Below are 10,080 nucleotides of genomic sequence, written 5' to 3' on the forward strand. Positions count from 1 at the left end.
GGGTACCTCAGCCAATCAGAAAGGCTGGGAGAAGATGCACTCGAGCGCAGCCTATCCCAGAGAGCCTGGAGCCCGCTGGGGGAGGGGGAAAGAGGGTTGGCGTAAGAGGGAACGCGCGCTGGGGTGCGCCGGCCGCGCAGAGGCCTAGTTCGTGAGTCGGCCTCTAGCCCGGGTGGGGCCGGGACTAGCTGGCCCCAAGGAAAAACTTTGTTTCGACGGAAGTTAGGGCTCCTCCCATTCTGGCTGCTTTTACCTAATTCGCCCGTAGAGGTGGCTGAGTGTATGTTGTCCACGGGAAGACCGGTCCTGGCGGGAGAAACGAAGACGAACAACTTCAACAAACGGCTCCCGAGTCTGCAGGAGCCCAGGATTGGGCTGTTCAGTCCGAGGGGCCCTCAGAGACTTCTGTCTGCCTGAAAGAGACCCTAGTGCCCTTAATTTCTTCTTCACTATTTATTAGGTTTTTGCCATCGCTGCAGAGACAGAGACGAAGAGAGGGACAGTGAAAAATTACACACACACCCCCCTCCCCATGGCCATGCTGCAATCCCTTCTCCATTCTCTCAGAATTTTGGGCAGGCAGCACATGCACCTGGCGAGATTTTCAAGCCTCCAGGTCCAGGAATTTATCCCTGGTTGCCCAGTGCTTTAACCACCATGCCACCTCCTATGAATTTGACACTCTAGGTACTTCGTATAAGCAGAATCATGCAAATATTTGTCCTTTTGTGACTGGCTTACATCAAGCAGCATAATGTCTTCAAGATTCATCCATATTGTGGACTGTATCAAAATTTCCTTCCCAAGTCAGGTCACCTTTTTTGTTGTTATAAGGTGCATGCGCTCGCCAGACAGAGACAGAGGGAGAGAAACTGAGAAACTACGAAGTCACTAGCGGGGAGATGACCAATCCCTTCTCCTCCAGTCTTTTCTAGGGATTTTGGGCATGCACGCACATGTGCCCAGTGTGATTTTCAAGCTGCCAGGTTCAGGACTTGAACTGCAGACAACCATGTGGGAGTCCAGCACCTTAGCTATCATGCCAAATGCTGGGCCCTGGATTTTTTTTTTTAATTAAGTATAATTTAAATACAGTGACAATTACCCTTTCCCATATACAGTTCTTCAAGTTTTGGCAAACATATACAGTAATGAACCCACCACTGCAGTTGAGATATAGAACAGTTCTTTCACCCTAAAAAGCGTTTTTTGTTTTTTTTTGTTTTTTTTAAGATTTTTGTCATAGGGTACATGGGCTGCCAGGGAAGAGACAGAGAGATACAATGAGAAACAGTGAGAGGAAAAGTAAGAAATCACCCCCCAGGGGATGACCACACTGCAATCCCTTCTCCTAGGATTTTGGGCACATATGCGCATCTACCCACATATGCGCCCAGCATAATTTTCAAGCCACCAATTCTGGGACTTGAAGTACAGGTGACCTCACGGGAGTCCAGCACCTTAATTTCTATGCCACCTTCTGGTCCAACTAAAAAGCTTTCTTCTACTGCCACATCTACTGGCAAACACTTATCTGTTTTCTTTCACTACAGTTTTGCCTTTTCCAAAACATTATGTAAATAGAGTCATACGGTATGTAGCTTTTGAGTCTACTTTCTTTTTTTTAATGTATTTTTTAAGAATTATTTTATTTTAACTTTATTTATTATTATTGTTACTTTCCAGTTTTATCAGACAGACAGAGAGAGAGAGAGGGAAAGTGAGAAAGCAAGTCACCAGATTCAGGACTTGAACCACGGTTGGCCATGTGGGAGTCCAGCACCTTTAACCACCACGCCACCTGCCAGCCCCAAATCTACTTTCTTTTTATTTATTTATTTTTTGGTCTTACAACTTTATTTGAAAATCAGCAATTCTTATCCACGTTGACTGTACATTTTTAAAAATGATAATAGGTACATAAGTCATCGGAGTGTAGAGCTTGTTGGGTGAATCTCATCCTCATTATGTTTCCTGGACAACCACACACAGATATGATATGGGACGTTCCTTATTCCTTTGGCCCAAACAGCTTTGTTGGGTCTGGTATCAATGTGCACATCTAGAGTCCCTACCTCCTTCATGGCAAATTTCCGGATCTCTTTGAGTGGCTGAGGGGCACATTTCTTGAGGCCCACACCATGGATGGGCTTGTGAATGTTGATGGTATATTACCAGCTCACCACCTCGTTGATGGTGAAGGGCAGAATGGCCCTTCTTCTCACCACCCTTCTTTGCAGGAGCCATTCTGCCCAGCCTAAGTTGGAAAGCTTAAGTCTGCTTTCTTTCACTTAGCGCAATAGATTTACTATTCATCTATGTCATTGATGTCATTGTATCTGTAGTTAGTTTTTTTTTATTGATAATTTATGTTGTATAGATGTACCAGTTTGTTTTTCTATTCCACAGTTAAAGACATCTAAATTGTTTTTTTAAGAATTATGTATTATTATTATTTTTAATATTATTTTTCATGTGAGTTTTGCCAGAGAAAGACAGAGAGAGAGAGAGAGAGAAAACCACCAGGTCCAGGACTCAAACTATGACGGGTCATATGGGAATTCCAGCACCTTAACCACCATGCCAACTGCTGGCCCAAGACATCTAAATTATTTGCAGTGTTGGGCAACAATGATTAAAATTTATGTACAAGTATTTATGCAAACAGAAAAAAAAATTCTTCTTATTGCCAGAGAGCACAAGCACTCACCAAAGAGAAAGGCAGAGAGAAAGGGAAAAAGCACTCCTCAACAGGGAATGTTCACACCACAATTCACCTTCCTCCATTTCTGCATCCTGTGAGGACTTGGGGCACTCATACGCATGCTCCTGGTATGTTTTTCAAGCCACTGAGGCTGGTATTCAAACTATAAGGTTGACTTTCTGAGATCCAGCTGCCTTAACCACCAAGCCACAGAGACAGCCCTGCAAACAAAAATTTTAATATGTCTTGATAAATATCTATGAAGCACAAGATCATTTTGAATGATAAAAACTATAAAGTGTTGAGCACTGTGTAAGACACATAGTAAGAAGTTAATAAATGGAGTTATTAGGAAAGTTTGCTAAAGAATTCTATTACAAGTCAAATGAAAAGAATATTTATAGCATTCTACTAGAATTTTATTAAGCATGTACTATTGGATCATCAGAAAAGTCATGACACATTTTTGCATAGAAAAATATGTCATGGCGGCCAGCAGATGGTGTGGTTGTTAAGGTGTTGGACTCCCACATGGCCAACCACAGTTCGAGTCCCAGACCTAGAGGCTTTCTTTCTCACTTTCCCTCTCTCTGTTTCGCTGTCTCTCTGGACAAATTGAAAAATAATGATATTGAATAAATTAAATAAAATAATTCCTTAGGGAAAAAATAAGAAAAACACATCATGATTTTCCTGACAACCCAATATACGACAGGCATTTTTCTAGTTTCTGCTGCAACATTCATTTAAAATTATGATGTCTTGTATGTGTTTAATCCAAAAACACAAATCATTTGTTTTTAATCATACCTAATTACCCAAATTTGTCATTTCTTGGTAACAACACTAGACTGTGCCTCTTCACCTCTACCAGGTTTTCTGACGTGTCTATGACAAAAGATTATTTTTTTATTATTTTTTTTTTTTGGAGAGGTTTTTGCTACAGGGCACATGCGCTCGCCAGAAAGACAGAGAGAGACAGAAAGTGAGAAATCACCCCCCGGGGGATGGCCACACCACAATCCCTTCTCCTTCATTCTCCTCTCAGGATCTTGGCCACCCCCACCCACGCACCCGGCATGAGTTTAAGCCACCAGGTCTGGGACTTGAACCATGGTCGACTACATGGGAGTCCAGCAACATAGCCATTATGCCAATTGCTGGTCCCCAAAAGATTATTTTAAACATCATGATTATGCCAGAGAATAGGGTCTATGCCACTTTTCTATCTAAAAACCTTTGTACTTTCATATAAAGATCCAAAGCTTCAATAAAACATATACTTGAAATACTTATATCATACTACTTTCCCCAAAAAAACTGAAATGACTTACAGAAGAAGGAATTTTTGAAAAATAAATCATAGTTTAGGACCAGCAGATGGCATAATGGTTATATTGTTGGACTCCCATGTAGTTGACCTGATTCAAGTCCTGGTCCTCGTGGCTTAAAACTCACACTGGGCATATGTGTGTGGGTGCCCAAAATCCTGAGAGGAGAATGGAGAAGGGCTTGCAGCATGGCCATCCCCCCTGGAGGGTGATTTCTCACTTTCTGTCTCTCTATCTCTCCAGTGAGCACATGTGCCCTATAGCAAAAATGTCTCCAGGAAAAAAAAAAAGAAAAAAATATAAACTATAGGTCAAAATCATGAAAAGAAAGAAAAATATTTTCACCAGCAGGCTAAATATAGGTATTGAGGATTCTCAACCCTTTTTCATTATCACTCCCAATAAGTCTTAGACATTTTTTAAGAATGATTTAATTTTATTTATTAGTATTTTTTAAATTTGCTATAGGATACATGTGCTTTCAGAGAGAGCGAGAGAGGGAAAGTGAGAAAGCAAGCTGCCAGGCGTTCCAAGACTTGAACCATAGTTGGCCATGTGGGAGTTCAGTGCCTTAACCAGTACACCACCTGCTAGCCCCTATTTATACATTTAAAAATAAAATCACCTCTACTCTCATTAAAATCTAATATCACAGGTATATTATGTATCTGTTTATGTAAATTTGATTGAACTCTAGTTTATATGACAGAATTTCTCAAGTTTCCCTCCATTCACTCTAAAGAAAGATTGTCTGTGTCAGATTCCTTTATTACAGAGATTTTTTCCCAAAGTTAAGTTTACTCCATTTAAGTTTACTGCAACACATGTCTGTAGTGTTTTTTGAGATAAATTTAACTTTCTTTTTTTTAATTTAAATTTACTTATTTACATTCATTCACTGTACATCATTACAGCATACAAAATGAGATTTTCCATCCAGAGTACACTGTATATTGTCTCAATCAAGCACACAGAGGTTCATGTCCTTATCTGGAGGGGTGAAAACTGGATGCATGAGTAGGCTATGTGATCTCCCAATCTGCATTTATCTTTACCTTCAAAAAATAACATCATTTGTGACAGCAGCACTTCAAGAGTTCAGGATTAAAAAACTGGCTACATAAAAAAGAAAAGGTTCAAAATTGAGGACTTGTGCATTAAGGAAAGAATGTAGAGGATACATGGGAAGATCATTGTACTCCCAATATGAAGTAGAACATGTTGAAGGTGAGGAAAGTTCCCATAGTTGGTGCCTATGTTTAATGACCCACAGAAAAATACCAGAAGCTTCTGAAACCAGTGGCATTAGGAAGACCTAGGCTTTAAGTAGCTACCACATCAAAGGAAACCCTTTTGGGGCTATACAGGAATTTCCTCTCTGTGTCAAGCAATAGAACCAGGAAGGCTCCCGTGAATAGCCAAAGTTCATACTTTAGAATAGTGACTGTGCCAAATAAAAAGTGAATATAAAACATTGAGCCGAGAACAACAGCTTCACCATGCATGGAAAAATCACCACAGAGATAAATATTCTTCTGAATGCTACTTGTAGTTCAGGCTTCCTCCCAACTCCCCTCTGGCTGCTCAGTAACAATGAAACTGTTGTAAATTTTACTGAAGAAGCTTCCAGTTTGAGATCTGAGACGCCAAGAACAACTGAAGGGAATCAAAGGGGAAGCAAAGACAATTTACTTGAAATGCTTATGGAAAAACAGGCTTGCTTACACATCTCATCACTTAAAAATAAATAACTAAAATACTACCAACATCAGCTCTATGAAAAATTCTCAATTATAGAATATTGAAAACCTGCATGCAATATGCAAAGAACATCAAACAAAAACAACTTTGCTTAAGGCCAGGAAACAGGTTAGGATTCTGTTCAAATGGTAGGTGCATGAACCTATCAGTCTCATGTACTTATCTTCTGTTCTGGTTCAATTTTACCAATTAAATTCTGGGATAACTTTCAATCACAATAGTTCACTCATTCTCAACAGGGGTAATATTGCCCCAAGGGAGTGAAAATTGGTTCTCAAGAGGAAGAAAAAGGAAAACCCTTAGCTGATACAATGCTTTATAACCTTTCAAAGGCCCACAGTATATAAACAGATGTTGGTTGGGTTGCTGGGCTCCCGCATGTTCGACTATAGTTCAAGTCCTGGACTTGGCACCTTGCTTCCTCACTTTTCTCATTCTCTCTCTGGTCAAATTAATAAAATAATAATAATAATGAATAAAGTTAAATAAGTAATTCTTCTAAAAAAAAAAGGGGGGGTGGGAACCAGTAGGTGGCTCAGTGGTTATGTTGCTAGACTCCCACATAGTCTACTGCAGTTCAAGTCCCTGACTTGGAGGCTTGAAACTCACACCAGTTGTGTGTGGATGTGTGCCCAAAATTCCTACAGCAAAAATCTCTCTTAAAAGAGAGAGAGAGAGAGAGAGGAAGAAAGGAAGGAAGGAAGGAAGAAAGGAAGGTGAAAGAAAGTAAGAAAAAGAAAAACACACCAGGCACATATGTGTACATGACAAAAGTCCTGAGAGTAGAATGGAGAAGGGAATGCAGTATGGCCATCCTCCCGGGGTGTGCTTTCTCACTTTCTCTCTCTCTCTCTGGTAAGTACACACACCCTATCTCAAAAACTAAAAAGTCTAAGACTCTGCCAGAGCCAACTGGTAGCACAGCTGTCAACCCTCTGCTCTGCTAGACCCACAAGGGTAGGTCCTGAATTCATGTCCCAATGCCTTCCACGCACTCCAGGTATGCATGTATGTGCCTGTGATCTGGGCTGGTTGAGGCTGGGTGTGAATGGTAATTTTGGGGCCCTGTGGTAAATGCCTGTCTCTCCAGCTCTCTGTTTTTTGTCTCTCTTATGGAATAAATGAATACACGTTAAAAAGACTGAAGGAGTATGTGTGTGTGTGGGGGGGAGTGGGCAACAAAGCAAAGCAAGTGAAGATTTTAAAAAGGAAGAAAAAAAAGCTAACTCCTTTGTATTTTTTTTTTTTTAGTTTGCTACAGAGCGCACATACTCACTCGAAGAGAGGCAGAAAGGAAGAGTAAGAGATAGAAAGTGAGAAATCACCTCCCAGGGGTATGGCCATGTCACAATCCTTTCTCCTCCATTCTCATCTTGGGAATTTGGGGCACACATATACAAGCACCCAGCATGATTTTCAAGTTACTGGGTCTGGGACTTGAACTGTGCAGTTGGCCATATGGGATCTAGCCACCTTAAACTCCATATCACCTGCTGGCCCAAAGGCCTACTTCTAATTTTTAAAAATAATTATTTATTTTATTTTATTTATTCATTCATTTATTTTTTAATTTGACCAGAGAGAGACAGAGGGTGAGAGTGAGAGAGAGAAAGTGAGAAAGCAAGCCACCAGATTCAGGACTTGAACCCTGGTCAGCCATGTGAAAGTGTCCAGCGCCTTAACCACCACGCTACCTGCTGTCCCCCCAAAAGCCTACTTCTAATAAATTATTTGGGCTTAATTAAAATGTGCAGAAAACTTCAAATTGAGTTATGCAATCTTAATTGCCCAAATCGGGATAAATTACAAAATTATGAAACATCTTACAGGCTTAATTTGAATTTAAGTTCCCTGTTATCACAGCAACAATCTTTTTTAAAAATTAATTTATTTGTTTACTTATTTTAATTTGTCCAGAGAGGGACAGAGTGATGGGGGGGGGGGGGAAAAGAGAAAGCAAGCCACCAGGTCCAGGACTTGAACCGCAGTCGGCCATGTGGGAGTCCACCACCCTTAACCACCATGCTACCTGTTGGCTCCCACAGCAACAATCTTAAAAAGACTCAAAGGGACCAGCAGTTAGCATAATGGCTATGTCACTGGACTCCCATGTAGCTGACTGTGGTTTGAGTCCCAGACCTGGTGGCTTAAACTCACACTGGGCACGTGTGCGTGCATACTCAAGATCCCGAGAGGAGGATGGAGGAGAAGGGATTGTGGTGTGGTTATCCCCCCAGGGGGTGATTTCTTGCTTTCTCTCTCTCTGTCTCTCTGTCTTTCTGGCAAGTGCACACCCCCTATAGCAAAAACCTCTCCAAAAAAAAAAAAAGACACTCAAAGTCCAGGCACTGTGACACAGCAGTAATACAAGTGCCCTGCAAGGCGGGAAGCCATATGGCTGACTGTGGGTTCAGATTCCCAGGTCAGCCTGAAAACACAACGGATGCGTAAGCAGGTGCCCAGGATCCCGGGGAGCTGGAGAGCCAGGAAAAGGGGAGCACATATGATGAGATCCTGTTAAGGATCTGTTTCTCTGTCGTGGGTGTGTGATCATAAAGATAAAATGACTTAAAAGTGTTTACAAACCCAGGAAGAGGACCAACAGATGGCGTAATGGTTACATCATTTGACTTCCAATCTTTCACAGCACATTAACAAAATTAGGAAAACTGGACTACCACGACTAAAGATGTTACAGAGTGTACACAATTCTGACAGGGAGAGCAACAATCAAAGAGTGGTTTTTTTTTTAGGAAACAATACTACTAAAAAAACATAATAGAAGTGATTTAAAATATTCAAGACACATTAAATGCATGACTGTGACTCCACACTGCCATTTAGTATGCTTTGTATTTAGGATATAAAAACCATCCCCCCGCCCCTCCTATGGAATGTTAAGCTGACATGCAATAGAGTCAAAGCCTCCTATACGTCAATATCCCACTATTTTCTGGTTGTACTGAAAAATAAACAACCAGTAAATTATTTCGGCTCTTAGAAAAAAAGCATTTACACTTAAAAAATGGGATGTGGTGGGATTCTCTCCTTCTTAAAAATGTTTCTAGAGTTACTAAAAAACTTGCATTTACAAAATAGTTGACAAAAATATCCTTGGATGTACAAGAAGGGAGACAGGGACCATTGATAAGACCTGGTGTATGACATTGCTCAGACTTGACCTCTTTCTCTCCCGCTTCATCAGAGTGGACTCTTCCCATTTTTAGTTTCTCCATTTCCTGCAGGTAAATCTTTAGTGTCTCGGTTGGCCACTTCAGCCTGTTTCCCCTTTGCTCTCCTTTTCCCTTTTGTTTGCACTCTTTTGTCTGAAGATTTATCCTTCCCTACTGCCTCTTTTTACTTCCTCTCTTTTGCAGGAGCAGGTTTAGCCAACAATCTCTCTGATCTCCTCTTGGGATCTTTCTTGGCCGTCCCCTAGGCTGAGCTGATCTTCGTCTTGGGCATCCTGGTTGTAGACAGGTGCATGCTGGGTGACTGATGCGGCCGCTGCTCGCCTAGAGCCTTTGCGGAGTGAGCAGATAAATCCTACTGCTCCTCCAAAATTTTTAAAAATAGTAAAAATTAATAAAATTAAGGGACCAGCAGTTGGCATAATGGCTATGTCACTAGACTCCCATATAGTCAACCACGGTTCAAGTCCCGGATCCGATGGCTTAAACTCATGCCGGGTGTGTGTGCGTGCATGCCCAAAATCCTGAGAGGAGAATGGAGGAGAAGGGATTGAGGCGTGGCCATCCCCTCTGGGGGGATGATTTCTCGCTTTCTATCTCTCTGTCTCTCTCTGTCTTTCTGGCAGCACACATGCCCTATAGCAAAAAACTCTAAAAATAATCATAATAATTAATAAAATTAAATAAACAATGTTTTTAAAAAGTAGACAAACATTTGAGAAGAAACAGGAATATTTAGTTTCAAAGTAGCTCCCCATGGGACCAGCAGTTAGTGTAATGGCTATGTCGCTGGACTCTCATGTAGTTGACTGCAGTTCGAGTCCCGGACCCGGTGGCTTAAACTCACGTCGCGCGCGTGTGCGTGTATGCCCAAGGTTACTAGAGGAGAATGGAGGAGAAGGGATTGAGGCGTGGCCATCTGGGGGGATGATTTCTCGCTTTCTATCTCTCTGTCTCTCTCTGTCTTTCTGGCGAGCACACACGCCCAATAAGAAAAAACCTCTCCAGGGACCAGCAGTTAGGGTAATGGCTGTGTCGCTGGACTCCCATGTAGTCGACCACGGTTCGCATCCCGGACCCAGTGGCTTAAAAC

The sequence above is a fragment of the Tupaia chinensis genome, unplaced genomic scaffold, assembly GCF_000334495.1.
Source record: "Tupaia chinensis unplaced genomic scaffold, TupChi_1.0 Scaffold149501_1, whole genome shotgun sequence".
Taxonomy (NCBI): domain Eukaryota; kingdom Metazoa; phylum Chordata; class Mammalia; order Scandentia; family Tupaiidae; genus Tupaia; species Tupaia belangeri.